Source organism: Gossypium raimondii, chromosome 4, assembly GCF_025698545.1.
Source record: "Gossypium raimondii isolate GPD5lz chromosome 4, ASM2569854v1, whole genome shotgun sequence".
In the NCBI taxonomy this organism is placed as follows: domain Eukaryota; kingdom Viridiplantae; phylum Streptophyta; class Magnoliopsida; order Malvales; family Malvaceae; genus Gossypium; species Gossypium raimondii.
In genome coordinates, this window is record NC_068568.1 from 21304438 (window position 1) to 21318596 (window position 14159).

At 33.2% G+C, this 14159-nt stretch overlaps 1 non-coding gene across 1 annotated transcript; it reads right to left on the reverse strand.

The window, feature by feature from the left end:
• Positions 1–3558: 3558 nt before the first annotated feature.
• On the reverse strand, positions 3559–3667 carry LOC128040755 (small nucleolar RNA R71). The gene has a single exon (XR_008195561.1). It is a non-coding gene; the product is annotated as a small nucleolar RNA R71 (small nucleolar RNA).
• Between the last annotated feature and the right edge of the window lie 10492 nt (positions 3668–14159).

The following is a 14159-nucleotide window of genomic DNA, read 5'->3' on the forward strand; positions in this document are numbered from 1 at the left end:
AATATTTTTCTCGTTTTTATTTGAAATTATTTCTACGTGTCATTATTTCAAATTTAACCATTTTAAAAATATTCAATTAAAATAAAATGATTAATATAAATAAACAAATTAAATAGTAAATAGACAGATAAAATGTTTTTGCGGCGCTTTCCAAAAACGCCGCTAAAGTTTTAACATTAGCGCGCTTTTCAAAACGCGCTAAAGCTCGAGCATTAGCGGCGCTTTTCAAAACGCCGCTAAAGCTTCGAGCATTAGCGGCGCTTTCTCAAAAACGCCGCTAAAAGCCCCGAAAGGTCGAAAACGATGCCGTTGGGCTTAGTTTTTTAGCGGCGTTTTTCGAGAAAACGCCGCTAATGCCCATCTTTGGCGGCGCTTTCCTGTGCTCGGTCTTTAACGGCGTTTTATGTAAAGCACCGCTAATACTTGATTTTTAGCGACGTTTTTTGTCCAAACGCCACTAAAAACGCCGCTAAAAGCCTGTTTTGGTGTAGTGATTGGTTCAAACCAACATGCCAAATTATGGCTTCAAACACAAACATACATTTATATACTTAAACCAACATTACACTTATAACTTCATTTACAATTCATCCACAAAATAACTATCAACTAGACATCCTAGGTACATTCCAACACAAAAAGATGAACATCACTACATTTGAAATCGGGATCATTGCTAGATGCTGAATCAGCGATCAAAAGAGAAGTACCTAACTTATGCACAGGAAAAACCAAAACCGTACGCTGAGGAAAACCTAGAGATATTTCTATAATCCGAACAATTAAAGATATAATGATACAAAAATTCATAATTTGAATTATATGAACATACTATTGTCTAAGCTTATATTTGCCATATATCATTATTTCAATTTCATGCATATCACCATATCATTTCATAACATATTCAATTTTAATTGAGGATTACGAGTGCGACGTTAGCTACGAATTAAAACAATTAAAATACATCAATACAACATAATTTAATTTCACATTGAATATTTGAAATTTTTACTCAATATTTGCTTAAATTCTAATTTAGTCCTTAAACCAAGACTAATCTTTATTCATCACATTTAATCCTATATTTTTACACTAATTCATTTTAAGCTAAATTTAGTTCCCTATTTTCAATTAAACCACTAAATTTCAAAATTTTCACAATTTAGTCCCCAATACACAAAATTTACAATTTGTTCTATAATTTAATCCTTTTCCATTTCTAGATTAAAATTTATCAATTTAATCCCTAATACTAAAACTATTCAACATTAACAACATTTAAAATCTTAATAATTGCTAAAATTTCGACATGGGTCGGGTAGTACTTAACACTGGGATTCCAAAAATATAAAAATTACAAGAAAAAATAGACTAAATTGACTAACCAATTGAAGTTTGAAACCTAAAAACCCTTATGGCCGAGTGTGGTTCTTCCTTTCTCCCTTTCTTTCTTTTTCTTTCTTTTATTTTATAATATATATTATATAATACATATACATACTTTTAAATTTAGTTTATTAATTATAATATAACTTATATATATTAAACTAATATGTATAATACCCCATTAATGTCGTCTACCACATTAAGCATTTGGATAATTACTATTTCAGTCCCTTTATTAATTTTTAATCTATAATTCAACTTTCATTCTATATGCGATTTAATCCTTATACTGTAAATACTATTAATTCATACAAATTCACTTAACCAAAATCTAATTAACTACACATCTAAATTTGTAAATATTTCTAATAATACGAGTCTGATTTATGGGAATGGAGTCCCGAGAATGCACTATCCAACTCCCCTAACTATCGGGTCGTTACACTGTCAACTTTATACGAAGACTTTGGACATGTCAGAAACCTAATTTGAGCTGACAACACTCCTATAAATAAAACCTTAGGGGTTTGATGTAACTAAGTCTTCTTAGGCGCATCCAAAAACCCTAGTAGTTTTGGAGAAGAATTTAGATTAAGTTTTCGTTTCTTTTCTTAAACACTTTGTTCTTTCCTCTTGAAAGCAACTCCGATCCAAAAGTTATTTTTTAATTGAAGTAGTCAATTATTTCTCCTTCACAAGTGATGATTCGTGTTATTCCAATCGAGGGATTTTCTACTTCGTGCTTCAATCGACATTGAATCAAGATTATTCTAAATCTCTTCTCTCTTCCAATTTAATAGTGTTTGTTTACATGTTTAATTCTATTGAGTTTGAGATTATGAATATCATGAGTGGTTAAATCCATTAGGGGTGATTAAAGAGTGTATGGGGACGTGATTAACGAAGGATTTAGGGTTTTTTTATAGGATTAGTTTGTTTAAATTATGAGTTCCTAAACCCTAAACTTGACAACCCTAATTAGTAATCATAGGTTAAACAAGGTCTAGAGATAAGTTTTTTCAAGTAAATTGTAATTCATACCGATTCAGAAACTAAGGCCAAGAAATAAGAGAGTACCAACCAATTTGTTAATCAGTTAGAGGTTGGGAGGTAATAATTGAATAGTTAATAGCTAATCCACCCTATAAACCTAACCCAAAGTTAATTATAACCCTTGAATTGAGTTAATCTTCCTGATTGGTTTAATTGACTTATTCATTTGTGTTTATTTTATTGATAATTTATTTTGGCTATTTAATTTCTAATATTCATCTCTTTTATGATCCATTGTAATATAGAATTTAACCACTACTATTTAGACTTATTATTGTAAAGAGGTTTTCAATAGAATTAATCCATCCTCCCTTGGGTACGATCCTAGGAACACTTCCATGTATTCTGTTGTAACACATTATTAAATTTTGACCCGTATACTTGCGGACACCATTGCTTTAATTTTATATATTTTTGGTGTAGTATTTTGTAGTCAAACATTCACACGTTTGATGGCGGTCAAGTTGTTGGCGTCGTTTCTAGGGAGGTTTTGACATTAAATTTAGAAAATAGCTTTACAATTAATAAGATAAATAGGAAAGTTAAACACTATAGGTACAATTTTTTATTTCTTTTCTTTTTAATTTCTAGGTTGTTTATGATCCGAAGCTCTAGTACCCCAATCAAGCCATATTCAGAGCAATTACTCAGGCACAATCGTCAAGTGATGAATACCAATGCACCTATGGCAATTAAGTTACCGCAGGAGAATCCATTGTTTGAAGATCCATAGAAGCGACAAGAAAATATCCAGGAAGAAGTCTTAATAGAGAAAAGGACGTTGCGCAAATATGCTTTACCAACACTAGATGTGGTGCGAGGTAGTATCGAAAGGTTGATGATCAACGCTAATAATTTTAAGATAAAGATGACTACGATCCAAATAATCCAGAATACCATGCAATTCAAGAGGAACATGGTGGAAGACCTGAACCAGCACTTGAAATGATTTTTACAACTCTGCAATAGCTTCAATTATAACAAGGTATATGATGATGTTGTGCATCTTTGATTATTTTCGTTCTCTTTATGAAATAACATGAATAATTGGCTAAACTCATTATAACCAGGTTCCATCACCACATGGGATGATTTAGCAAAAAAATTCCTCTATAAATTTTCTATAGCGAGAAATCGCCAATTTTAAATAATACGAAGGTGAATCCCTATACGAAGCATGGGAACATTTCAAGTCAATACTAATGAAGTGCCCACACCACGGATTGCAAGCGTGGCTCCAAATTTAGATATTTTACAACAGTGTTTTTGGTAATATCAGATCCAACTTAAATGAAGTGACTGGAGGATCTATTGTGTTACATACGTACAAATGAGACTACAGAATCATATATGACATGGCTATGAATTCGTACATGTGTGCCAATGAAATATTCAAATATAAATCAAATCTTCCAATAGTAAAATCTATAAACGAAGATAATAAGATGACCGATATCAGAAAATCCTAAATAAGCTTAATTGTTTGGAAAAGATCGTTAAGCCAATGAGAGCGGAGCAATATTCTGAAATCCAACCAAAAGAAGAAAATTACATCGATAATAGAGGTCTAGATCCTTATTCAAATACCTATAAAATCGATTGGAAGGATCATCCGAACCTCAAGTGGAGAGGCAACCAAGGAGGTGTAAATCAAGAACAAACCCAAGAAAACTCTCTTTACCAACCTTCACCATTGTAACAAAGATCCGTGGGTAATGACCATGCTGCATGTGGTCAGCAATTCGATCGATTAGAAGGGGAGATGCAAACGATGAATACAAACATTCGAAAAGTCCAAGCTACATGTGGACGACTCGAATCTTGAATGGATAGCCTCTGCGATCAAATGAGTCAACTAATGACAATGTTTCAAAAGTAGAGCGGTCAAAGTCACCCTAATAACACGGAAAACAATCCTTGGAGAGATAAGAAGGAGCATGTAAAGGTGATCGCCTTACAATCGGGGAAGGCACTTGAAAAGCCAAAGGAGTCCATCCATGAAGAGGAGAATTTTCTTGAAGAGGTCGACGAACCCATAGAGGAGGAAGGTGAGCAAAATGAGCCAATTGAGATAACCAAAAGAATGTCTAATCCAGTGATCTCAAAGCCGAGCACAATGAAGGTACCATTCTTGACAAGATTAGAGGACAAGAAAAAGAGGGACGGGGTAGATTTCATAAATTTTCTTAATTTATTTAAATATCTTAATTTCAATTTATCGCTCTTAGAACTAATTGATAAAATACCAAAATATGCCAAGTACCTAAAATAAATCATGACACGACATAAAAAGATGTAAAAGGGTGAGCAAAATTAACATTGATGCCTTTGCAACGCTTTGATTGCAAAAAGGATACCTCAAAAATTGAAAAATCCAAGTAGCTTCATGATTCCAATATAGATAGGGGATCGACATTTCGGCAAGGCCCTTTGCGATTTAGGAGCCAACATAAATTTAATGCCCATATCGATCAATAGGAAACTCAGACTCAGGGAACTAAAGAATACCTTTATAACACTACAATTAGTCAATAGATCTTTGGTACATTCAAAAGGTGTACTCGGGTATGTATTAGTTAAGGTACGGGGATTCATAATCCTTGTCGACTTTGTAGCCCTCGACTTTGAGGAAGATTGGGAAATCTCTATTTTGTTGGGTTAGTTGTTCCTGGCCATATCTAAGTTGACCATTGATCTCGAACGAAACAAGCTAATAATAAATATCAATAGCAAAATAGAAGTGTTCAAGTACGACCATGATTCCCAAAGTGAGGGGCTAGTTACGAAGGAGTGTTATGTTTTATTCAATTTAACCACTAACAACTTTGATCAAAGGTATTTTCCAAGTTGTGTGAGTATAGGTGTTCAAAATGCGAGAGGAAGGGATAAATGGAGAGATCTCGATACTAATGGAATTGATTCGAAGCCCTAAGGTGGTCGTGAATGACAATTGAAGTCAATGGTGAAATTCAAGGAACTACCGGACAAGTCTGGTTGCACGACATATTTGTTAAACCGTTGAACTTTAATAAATTTTTAAATTTTGTAAATTAGTTTCAATTTTTCATTTGTAGTTAGATTTTAGGATAAGTATTGTGTAATTGCATGTTAGAATTAGGAGAAAATAGGTTTTCGGACAAAATAGGATAATAAGAAGCTAATCGGGGACAAAAATGAATAACTAGAGGACTTCGACACATCTCGAAGGGCTAGAAGCAAGGTCGTGTTGCAACATGGCGAGGCCATGGAACGACACGACCCTCATGCAAATTGGACATTAAACTGCCATGTCGTGTCATGCCATGCATAGGCTATGGCACGACACGAGCACTTCAAAGCCAAAGAGGGTGATTTTAAGATGCTGTGCCACACCATGCACAAGCTATGGCGCGACATGCTTGTGTTTTTCAGCTAAAATTGGGCCACTTCAGGCTTAAAACTCATCAGAAGTCTATTTATACCCATTGGTTATAAGCATGAAAACACACCTTTCAAACACCCAAATAAGAGCAAAAACTCTCCTCTAGCCACCACACCTCTCCCTTAAGATCTACCTTCGAGTTTTCGCATTCCCTACCTTTTCAATCTGATTCCCTTGCGTAATGTCGATCCCAAGCCACCAAAAAATTGTCTCGACCTCTACGTAGTCCTCCCAGTCAGATAACGAACATAAAAAAACTCTCTTTGAACTTTTCAAAGAGAATCATTAAAATTGGCTGCTAGAACCTCTTTTTCTTTTACTTGGTAACATACATATTATCAAGGATTCTATTCCTTTTTCTTTAATATCACATAATAAAAAACATAATTATTTATTTTTCTTTTAGAGAAACATATGGAAAGTATTAAAACATTATATTCTTTCCAAAAGAATATTAACTTCCATTTTTTAATCGAAATTATTATTACAACTATTTATTTTAATAATTTTGGTAAAATATATTCAATTAATATTTTATATGACTCAAATTCATATATTAATTTTAACTATGTTCTCTATTTGTGTGCAAAAAGCTTGTACATATAATGCGTTCAATATTTAACTATCAAATTAAATTAATTCAATAAATAATTTAATTCACTTGACAACTAAACACAATACAAACTGTGTTTGGATTCTGTTCACTTCAACCATAGGGTGTGACCCTATAAGCTCTTGTTACGTTAGTAGTAATACAAGAACATTTCTAATGTTACAAGCAATGAGTGGCATCTAACAATGCATCATTGTTACCCAAGTTACAAGAATTTGTAATTCGAAATAAACTTTCTGTGATAAATTTTTCATGTATTATATCCTTTTATCCTTTATATCTAGATTGGGCACAAGTCATGAAATAGTCACACTTGTATAGTCCAATATCATATTTCTTGATATTCTGAGTAGACTATAATAAACAAATAAGTGTGATATCTCATATCAACTTATTTGAGCATGGTCATGCAATTCTAGTCTCGCTCCATCAAGTGGCCTAATATACTGCTCCCATTATGTAGGAAGGACAAACCCTGTCTTGATCAATCATATCCCATTACATAGATTGTGGCATACCCAACAATAGTCTTTATAGTACAACCTATCACGGTAGACATTTGACCGTATCAAAATATGACTCATGATGTTGGGACAATGATGATCTTAAGTCTGGGGATCGTATGCATAGTTATCACTATGATTAATGTTGTGACTATTACATTATAATCCAAGAATATACTCATAGCGGTCAGTCCAGTATGTTGTTCTCTAACACATACTCATGTATTGATTTTGACAACCCTATTTCAATGACAACACTTTGTCATCAATCAACTACACATTAGTCTTAATGCATTATTATTGTCCAAGCCCACAATAATACTTGACTAAGGACCTTTTAAGAATAATCATATTATTCTCAGGACTTTATTATTAATCATTTTATTTGTACACACAGAAAAAGAAACTAAAATAAAAATGACAATGTCTTATATTAACAAACAAGGTAAAATGAGTAAGTGATTAAAATTATCTCATGATTGGTCTTTGGGCATACTTTAACACTTTCTTCTTGGATTGAATTTCCTTGACAAGATTAATTCTCTTTTGGTTGCTTTTGCTGATTTTATATGTCTCTTGGATACTCAACAACAACAATGTGTTGTTCTGGTGAGTTGAGATGTAACACCCCTAACCCGTATCCATCGTCGAAATAGGGTTATGGAGCATTACCAGAGTTTATAATACAAACTAACAAAAACTTTAAAATTTTTAATTCATATCTTTAATCATAACAAAAGCAATCAATAACATACATATACTTCATTATATGAGCCCTCGAGGCCCTAAAAACACTTTAGAAACAAGTCAGGAATAAATCAAAAACTTTTAGAATCTTTCAGAAAACAATGAAAATTTTCAAAACTACAGGGGTCACACGGCCATGTGGCTAGGCCGTGTGGGTATTCGAAGTAGGGATACATGGCCATGTCCTAGCCCGTGTCCGTGCCGTGTAACTCACTGACTTGGGTCACACGACCAAGCCAAATGCATGTGTGCCAGGTCGTGTACCTTTGGAAGTAACCTTAGTGTGTTAGGCCGTGTAACAACCTGACTTGCAACCCTTTGAAAGCTACAGGGGACACACGGTCGTGTCACCAGGCCGTGTGTCACACATGGCTGAGACACACGCCCGTGTCTCTACCCGTGTGGATGAAAAATAGGCAATTTCCAAGCCATTTTTCTCACCCATTCATGCCTGTACCTACAATCACTTTTGCATGATTCAACAAGCCATCAAAATGCATCAAAACCATAAATAAGCAAGCTAATCAAATATGATACATTTGCATACAACCAATATGCCCAAAAGCTACCTCAATCTCAACAATCAAACATATACACTTATAAACACAATTTGGCCAAATGTCCAACTAACCTTTAACTAAGTTTATACCAAAACGTACCATTTGATTTACCTACCAATTCCATACCAAAAGGTACCAAATGTACCATTCAACAACTAGCACTTATAGCCATTCATGACATTTATAACAAAAGTAGCAAAACACCATATTTAAACATTTCACAAGACCATTTATACATGAATTTTAAGTTACCATTTCATCTTCAATCATTCAACCATAATAAGCCAAAACATCAACCACTTAAAGGCCAAATATATACATGCCAAAACTAAATCCATATCATCACTCAAAATGCCATAAACACAAGTCAAGACCAATGGCTACTTTATCAACCAAAATACCTATACATGCCATTATAACAAAATTTAGAAACATCCAAAAGTACTGATATAGTCGATGGATAGTGTGATATAACTCCGACAAGCTTCCAACCCGAACAAGCTTTAAATTCACTATAAAACACGAAAAATAATACAAAGTAAGCATAATTGATTAGCAAGTTTGTATAATATAAAACACAACTTACCATTTAATCACATAGTAGGTAAGTTAACATGGCATAATCAACCACAACTTGGCAAAAGCCTAAGCATGTACAACAAATGTGTTAGCCACTTACACATATAAGAAAGGCATCATAATCATGGATGAGCACAACATTTAATCATATATCATATGCATATATCATCCATTTCAACTCACAATATACCAAGTATTACCATTTCAATGAAATTCACATGTGTCTATGTCTTAGTGCATATCGAACTCATACCGTCCTCTTTCCAAATCATGCCCTTTGAACCATTTAGAATACAGTTGGATACCCAAGATAGCTCACACATAGTGTGCTAACTCATATAACTGTAATCCGTCAAATCCTGTACATGTATGCTTACACGAGTTGTGAATCAAAACGTTCACACGAGTTGTAGGTTGAAACGTAGCTACACGATGCTGATCACACGAGCTGTGGAGTATTCAGAACACATGTCGGACCTCAGTCAACTGTAGGACGTTCAAGACTAGCACCCGAATCATGTAAACCCTAATGACATGTCATTTGTATCCTATGAATTCCTAAGGTTCAAATGGGGCTCGGTAATCATCATACGTCGTTGGATATGTGATCGATATATATATGGAAATTCACAACACATATATATATTTCAACTGAAAGCATATAAGTACAATATAATTACACGAACTTACCTCGACGATTAAATGTAGATACGGAGGCGATTAATTTGAAACTTTATCTTTGCCTCGATCTAAAGTCGTACGAGGTTTGTATTCGATCTAAATGGATAAATTTAGCTCATAAAATATGTATTTTATTCAATTTAACTCAAATTTACATTTTAGAAAAATTACAATTTTACCCTTATACTTTTGATTTCTTTTCAATTTAGTCTCTAGCTCATAAAATGAAAATTCATGCAATTTAACCACAACCCATCATATCTGAATATCAAATAGGTCCTTATAAAGTCCTATATTTCATTATTTCAAAATTTCACCATTTAAAATTTTCTATTTTTCAATTTAATCCCTATTTGACAATTTCACCAAAAATCACTTTAACGAAAGTTGTTTATCTAACAACAACTAATCATTTTCTTTCATAAATAATCAAAACTTATACATATTCATAAATGGAAAAACCCTAATAGTTTAACAATTTCACAAGTTAGTCCCTCGGCTAGCTACATTAAGCTACAACGAACCCGAAAACATAGAAATTATTAAAAACGGAACTAAAATACATACCATGCACCCAAAGACACCATGGCTGAACCTAGAAAGCTTGCATGGTTTCTTTTTCTTTGAAATTTCGATTGAAGAGAGGTAAAAGATGATAGCTTGATTTTTTATTATTTAATTTGTCATTTATTTACCATATTACATATATAACCTTTAAAAACATTTATAATTTCACTTATATCAAGCCATCATATTCCACTATCAAAATTTATGGTCTAATTACCACATAAGGACTCAAATTTTAAGGTTCTATAGCTATTTAATACCTTTAGCTACTAGAACTCAACTTTTGCACTTTATGTGATTTAGTCCTTTTTTATCAAATTAAGCATGTAAACGATAAAATTTCTTAACAAAATTTTTATACGATACTACTATCATGCTATAAGAAATAAAATAATAATAATAAAATATTTTAACGTCAAATTTGTTGTCCCAAAAGTATTGTTCTGATTTTACTGAAAACAGGCTATTACATGAGTCATGAAGGGTGGAACCAAGATATTTTCCGCAATCTAGCTAGTCGAGGTATTCACTGTGGTGAGAATATTAACTCAGTAAATCGAAGTGCTAATGAGACCCCCATGGAAATGCTAGAGGTACAACAGTCTGATATCAAGCGTTTTAAGTTATTAGTAGGGCTACCACCTGTGAGAGAAGTGAGTTGTGCATCTAACTTTGTGGGACAAGTGGTGATGCAAATGAGGCAGTCAAAATGAGTAAATGCTATGAGCGAGGTACATCTCAAACACTTTTCGAGTGTGTTACATTATGACTTGCTGTTGGCTTGGTAAGGACACAGGGGCCTTTTTAGATATTTGAAGTAGGTAAGTCGAGAGGCTTATAAACCAGAGTTAGCGAAAATATTCAAGGTTCACCTAGTGTTTAATGTAAGTGTGCCAAAGTCTTTTCATGAGGATCAAGAGGATCCTAATCAATGCAAGTCAAAATGCGGGGAAGTAAGAGCAGTAGGCTCTTATGAATGAGATGTACAAAATAGAGAAACATTTTGAGCGAGATGGAAACAAAGACATAAGACCATGCAAGTGTTCTGAGGGAGGGAACTACCGATAAAGAGACTAATTGGGAATCGAATGAGGCATTGAGGTATTTTCGAGATGAGTTAGACCAGTTTCATTTCGAGGATGTGACAAGGGCGTCATGAGAATGGGTGGGGGAGAAGTCACGGGCAGTGGATTAAATCATGTAACCATTGCACACAGAATCGCTCATAGAGATCAATTGATAAAATGAGGCTCATTTAACCCCACATGAATTGGCTTGATTCGCGGAACACAAGCCCATCTACGTGAAGCCTTAGTGGCTTAGTGAAACACTTCTGTAATACTAGAGTTACCATGGTGAATATGGTAAATCCTAAAGGATAAGATTGTTTAGTGTTTAAATCCCTTAAGACTCTCATCTTGTAGATAGGCATCAATTTTAATCGTTGATGTAATTTAAACTGTATCGTAAGATTTTGGGGAAACTTAACTATAAATAGAGGACTCCACTAATTTGTAATTGCTCAGTTTTTTTCCATTCAGGGTAATTGAATACTTTTGAGAGCATTTACTCAAACATCTTGTGTGCTTTTATTTTTAGTGTCTTAGAGAATTTCTTTGAGATCTTGCCTTTTGAAAGTTAAGTTGACTTAGGCGAATTTGAAGCAAAAAAATTACCTAAGGTCGCATGGTTTGCCAGACCAAAATTCTAATCCCATAACTTAAACTTAGCTTAGTTTGCAAGAAAGATTTAAAACTTTAAAGACTTTCAGAATAAGATTGGACAAGCATATTGCAAGCTACTACTGGGTTATTAGCGCTTCTTCAAGCTTATAGGTAAGTATCTATTCACATATATTTATAATTATAGTGAATATCAATGATGGATAAAATATAAATCATACTATAGCAACTGTTAGATTAGATTATGTTGTGATCTCTATTTAAATTGTAACCATTTTTATTGAAAAATAGAAACAGGTCCAAATTTATTGTTAATAAAAACTTACACAATACAAATAATTTTTCGACTGAATTCTTCCAACTAATTGATTAAATAAAGTTAAGGAGAGTCCCAAGTTGGCGGCCTAATGCAAGTGTTGTCTAATGGCACACACGCTAGTTCCAAAAGGCTATAATTGTTAGTAAGAGCCCAATGGATAGGAGCTTAATGACATAAATTTAAATCTTAGGGAAAAAGATGGTACCCTTTTGTTAGAGAGAATGAATGAAAATGATTGAGACCCACTTGGGAAAAAGTTAACGACTTAATGGAGAATGAAAGGAATTTGGAGGGAAAAAAAACAAAGGTTGCTTAGTGGTGAGTGATGTTGTCAACACACATGCTTTAACAATGGATTATGGAGTAATTCCTTAACTAGTGGGAGAGTAGAAAATGATAACTCTTTTTACAAATTCCATGCTACAAAACTATATCTATATATGTTATATGGATAATTTATCTTTTCTCTTTACAAATTGGTTGCAAAACAGTTTAGCAAAGATATTTCAAAGCTAAAGATCGAGAGCCATAATAATATATGCTAAATATATTATTCTTTTGCCTGTTGCTTTAAGGATATGTAAGATCATTTAGAGCCAAGGTGCTACGCATGCCTCAAGATTTTTTTTTATTTTTTTAATGGTGTTATTAATTATGTCAGCTTGATGAATTCTTAAGCTGATCTATATTATACAACAAAGAAAGAACCCATGTGTTTCTGTTTCAAGAGTGTCTATTGTATTTTTAAGGTGATGGTAACAATAATATCCCATTTTAAAATGCATGCATATAATGGCTTAGAATTTTAGGTTGTCTAATGCTTTTCATGAGACATTGAAGATGAAATTATGTCAGCATGATGATGAATATGGTCATCCCTAATACTAAAAGATAAAAAAACACAAGTAAACAAAGAAAATGATTAATATATAATGAGGTATTTGAATTTGATAACTTGTACCTATTCTTTTAGATTTAATTGGTGTTTAAACTTGGAAATGGTAAGTCAACTTGGTACTTAGTTTTTAGGTACCTGACTAACACTGTTAAAATACGTTGACATGACATTGAGGACAATTCTTTATTTTGACATGTGTCAAAATATGAGGTCACCACCTGTCACCATACTATTGGCCATCAATGCCATATCAGTGTCATGTTAGCTTCTTCTTTTTATTATGGTGTTAGTCAGGTACCTAATAAAAGTATCAAGTTGACTTATGGTTTCCAAATTTAGTACCAATTAAGTCCAAAACTTTTTTGGATTACATTAAGGGCGAGTATGTGCTTTAGAGTGGTTCACTCTCTTAACGATGGAGGTTTTGTCTCCCTATTTCGAAAAGAACCCAAAGAAGTTCACTGAGTTTCAACAAGAGTACCTATGTCCACCAAAGAAATGTTTTACTATTTTGACCTTGGTGGGGTTTAAACTCATGCCCTTAAAGTATATTTTTTTACCATTTTAGTTTTGAGGGGTTCGAATCTTAGTGGATAAAACATTGTCATTGACGGATCTAAGCGCTCCCATTGAAGCTCCGTGAATCTCTTTAGACTATCATTGAAATAGAGAGATGAAACCTCTACTATTGAAAGGGTGAAATACTCTAAAGTAGATAATAACCCAACAAAATATCTCAAAAACAAGTAAAACCCATATCAAATTTTATTTTAGGTTCATGAAATTAATTTATAATGGTTTCTCAACAACATTGTTATTTTATTAAAGATGAACTAAGAACTTTATTAAAGAAAAAAACTTTGGCTTATTTTTTTTTAATTATATATCTCCTTATTGAAAGAAAGAGGATTCCCTTTTGGATATTAAGGAATTCAACTATTAACGCATGAAATTATAGTTTTTCAATTGTTCAAACATAGAAAAAAAAAGAAAGAAAGAAGAGATTCCTTTCTTATTCTTCATTTAATTATTACCACACAAATAAACCTTAACTCAAAGATTTGAGTTTTACCTGAAATATGCTTTTATTATGTGGTTCCGAGACATAGTCCAAATACGCCACCAAGGTCATCGGTTGACATGGCGG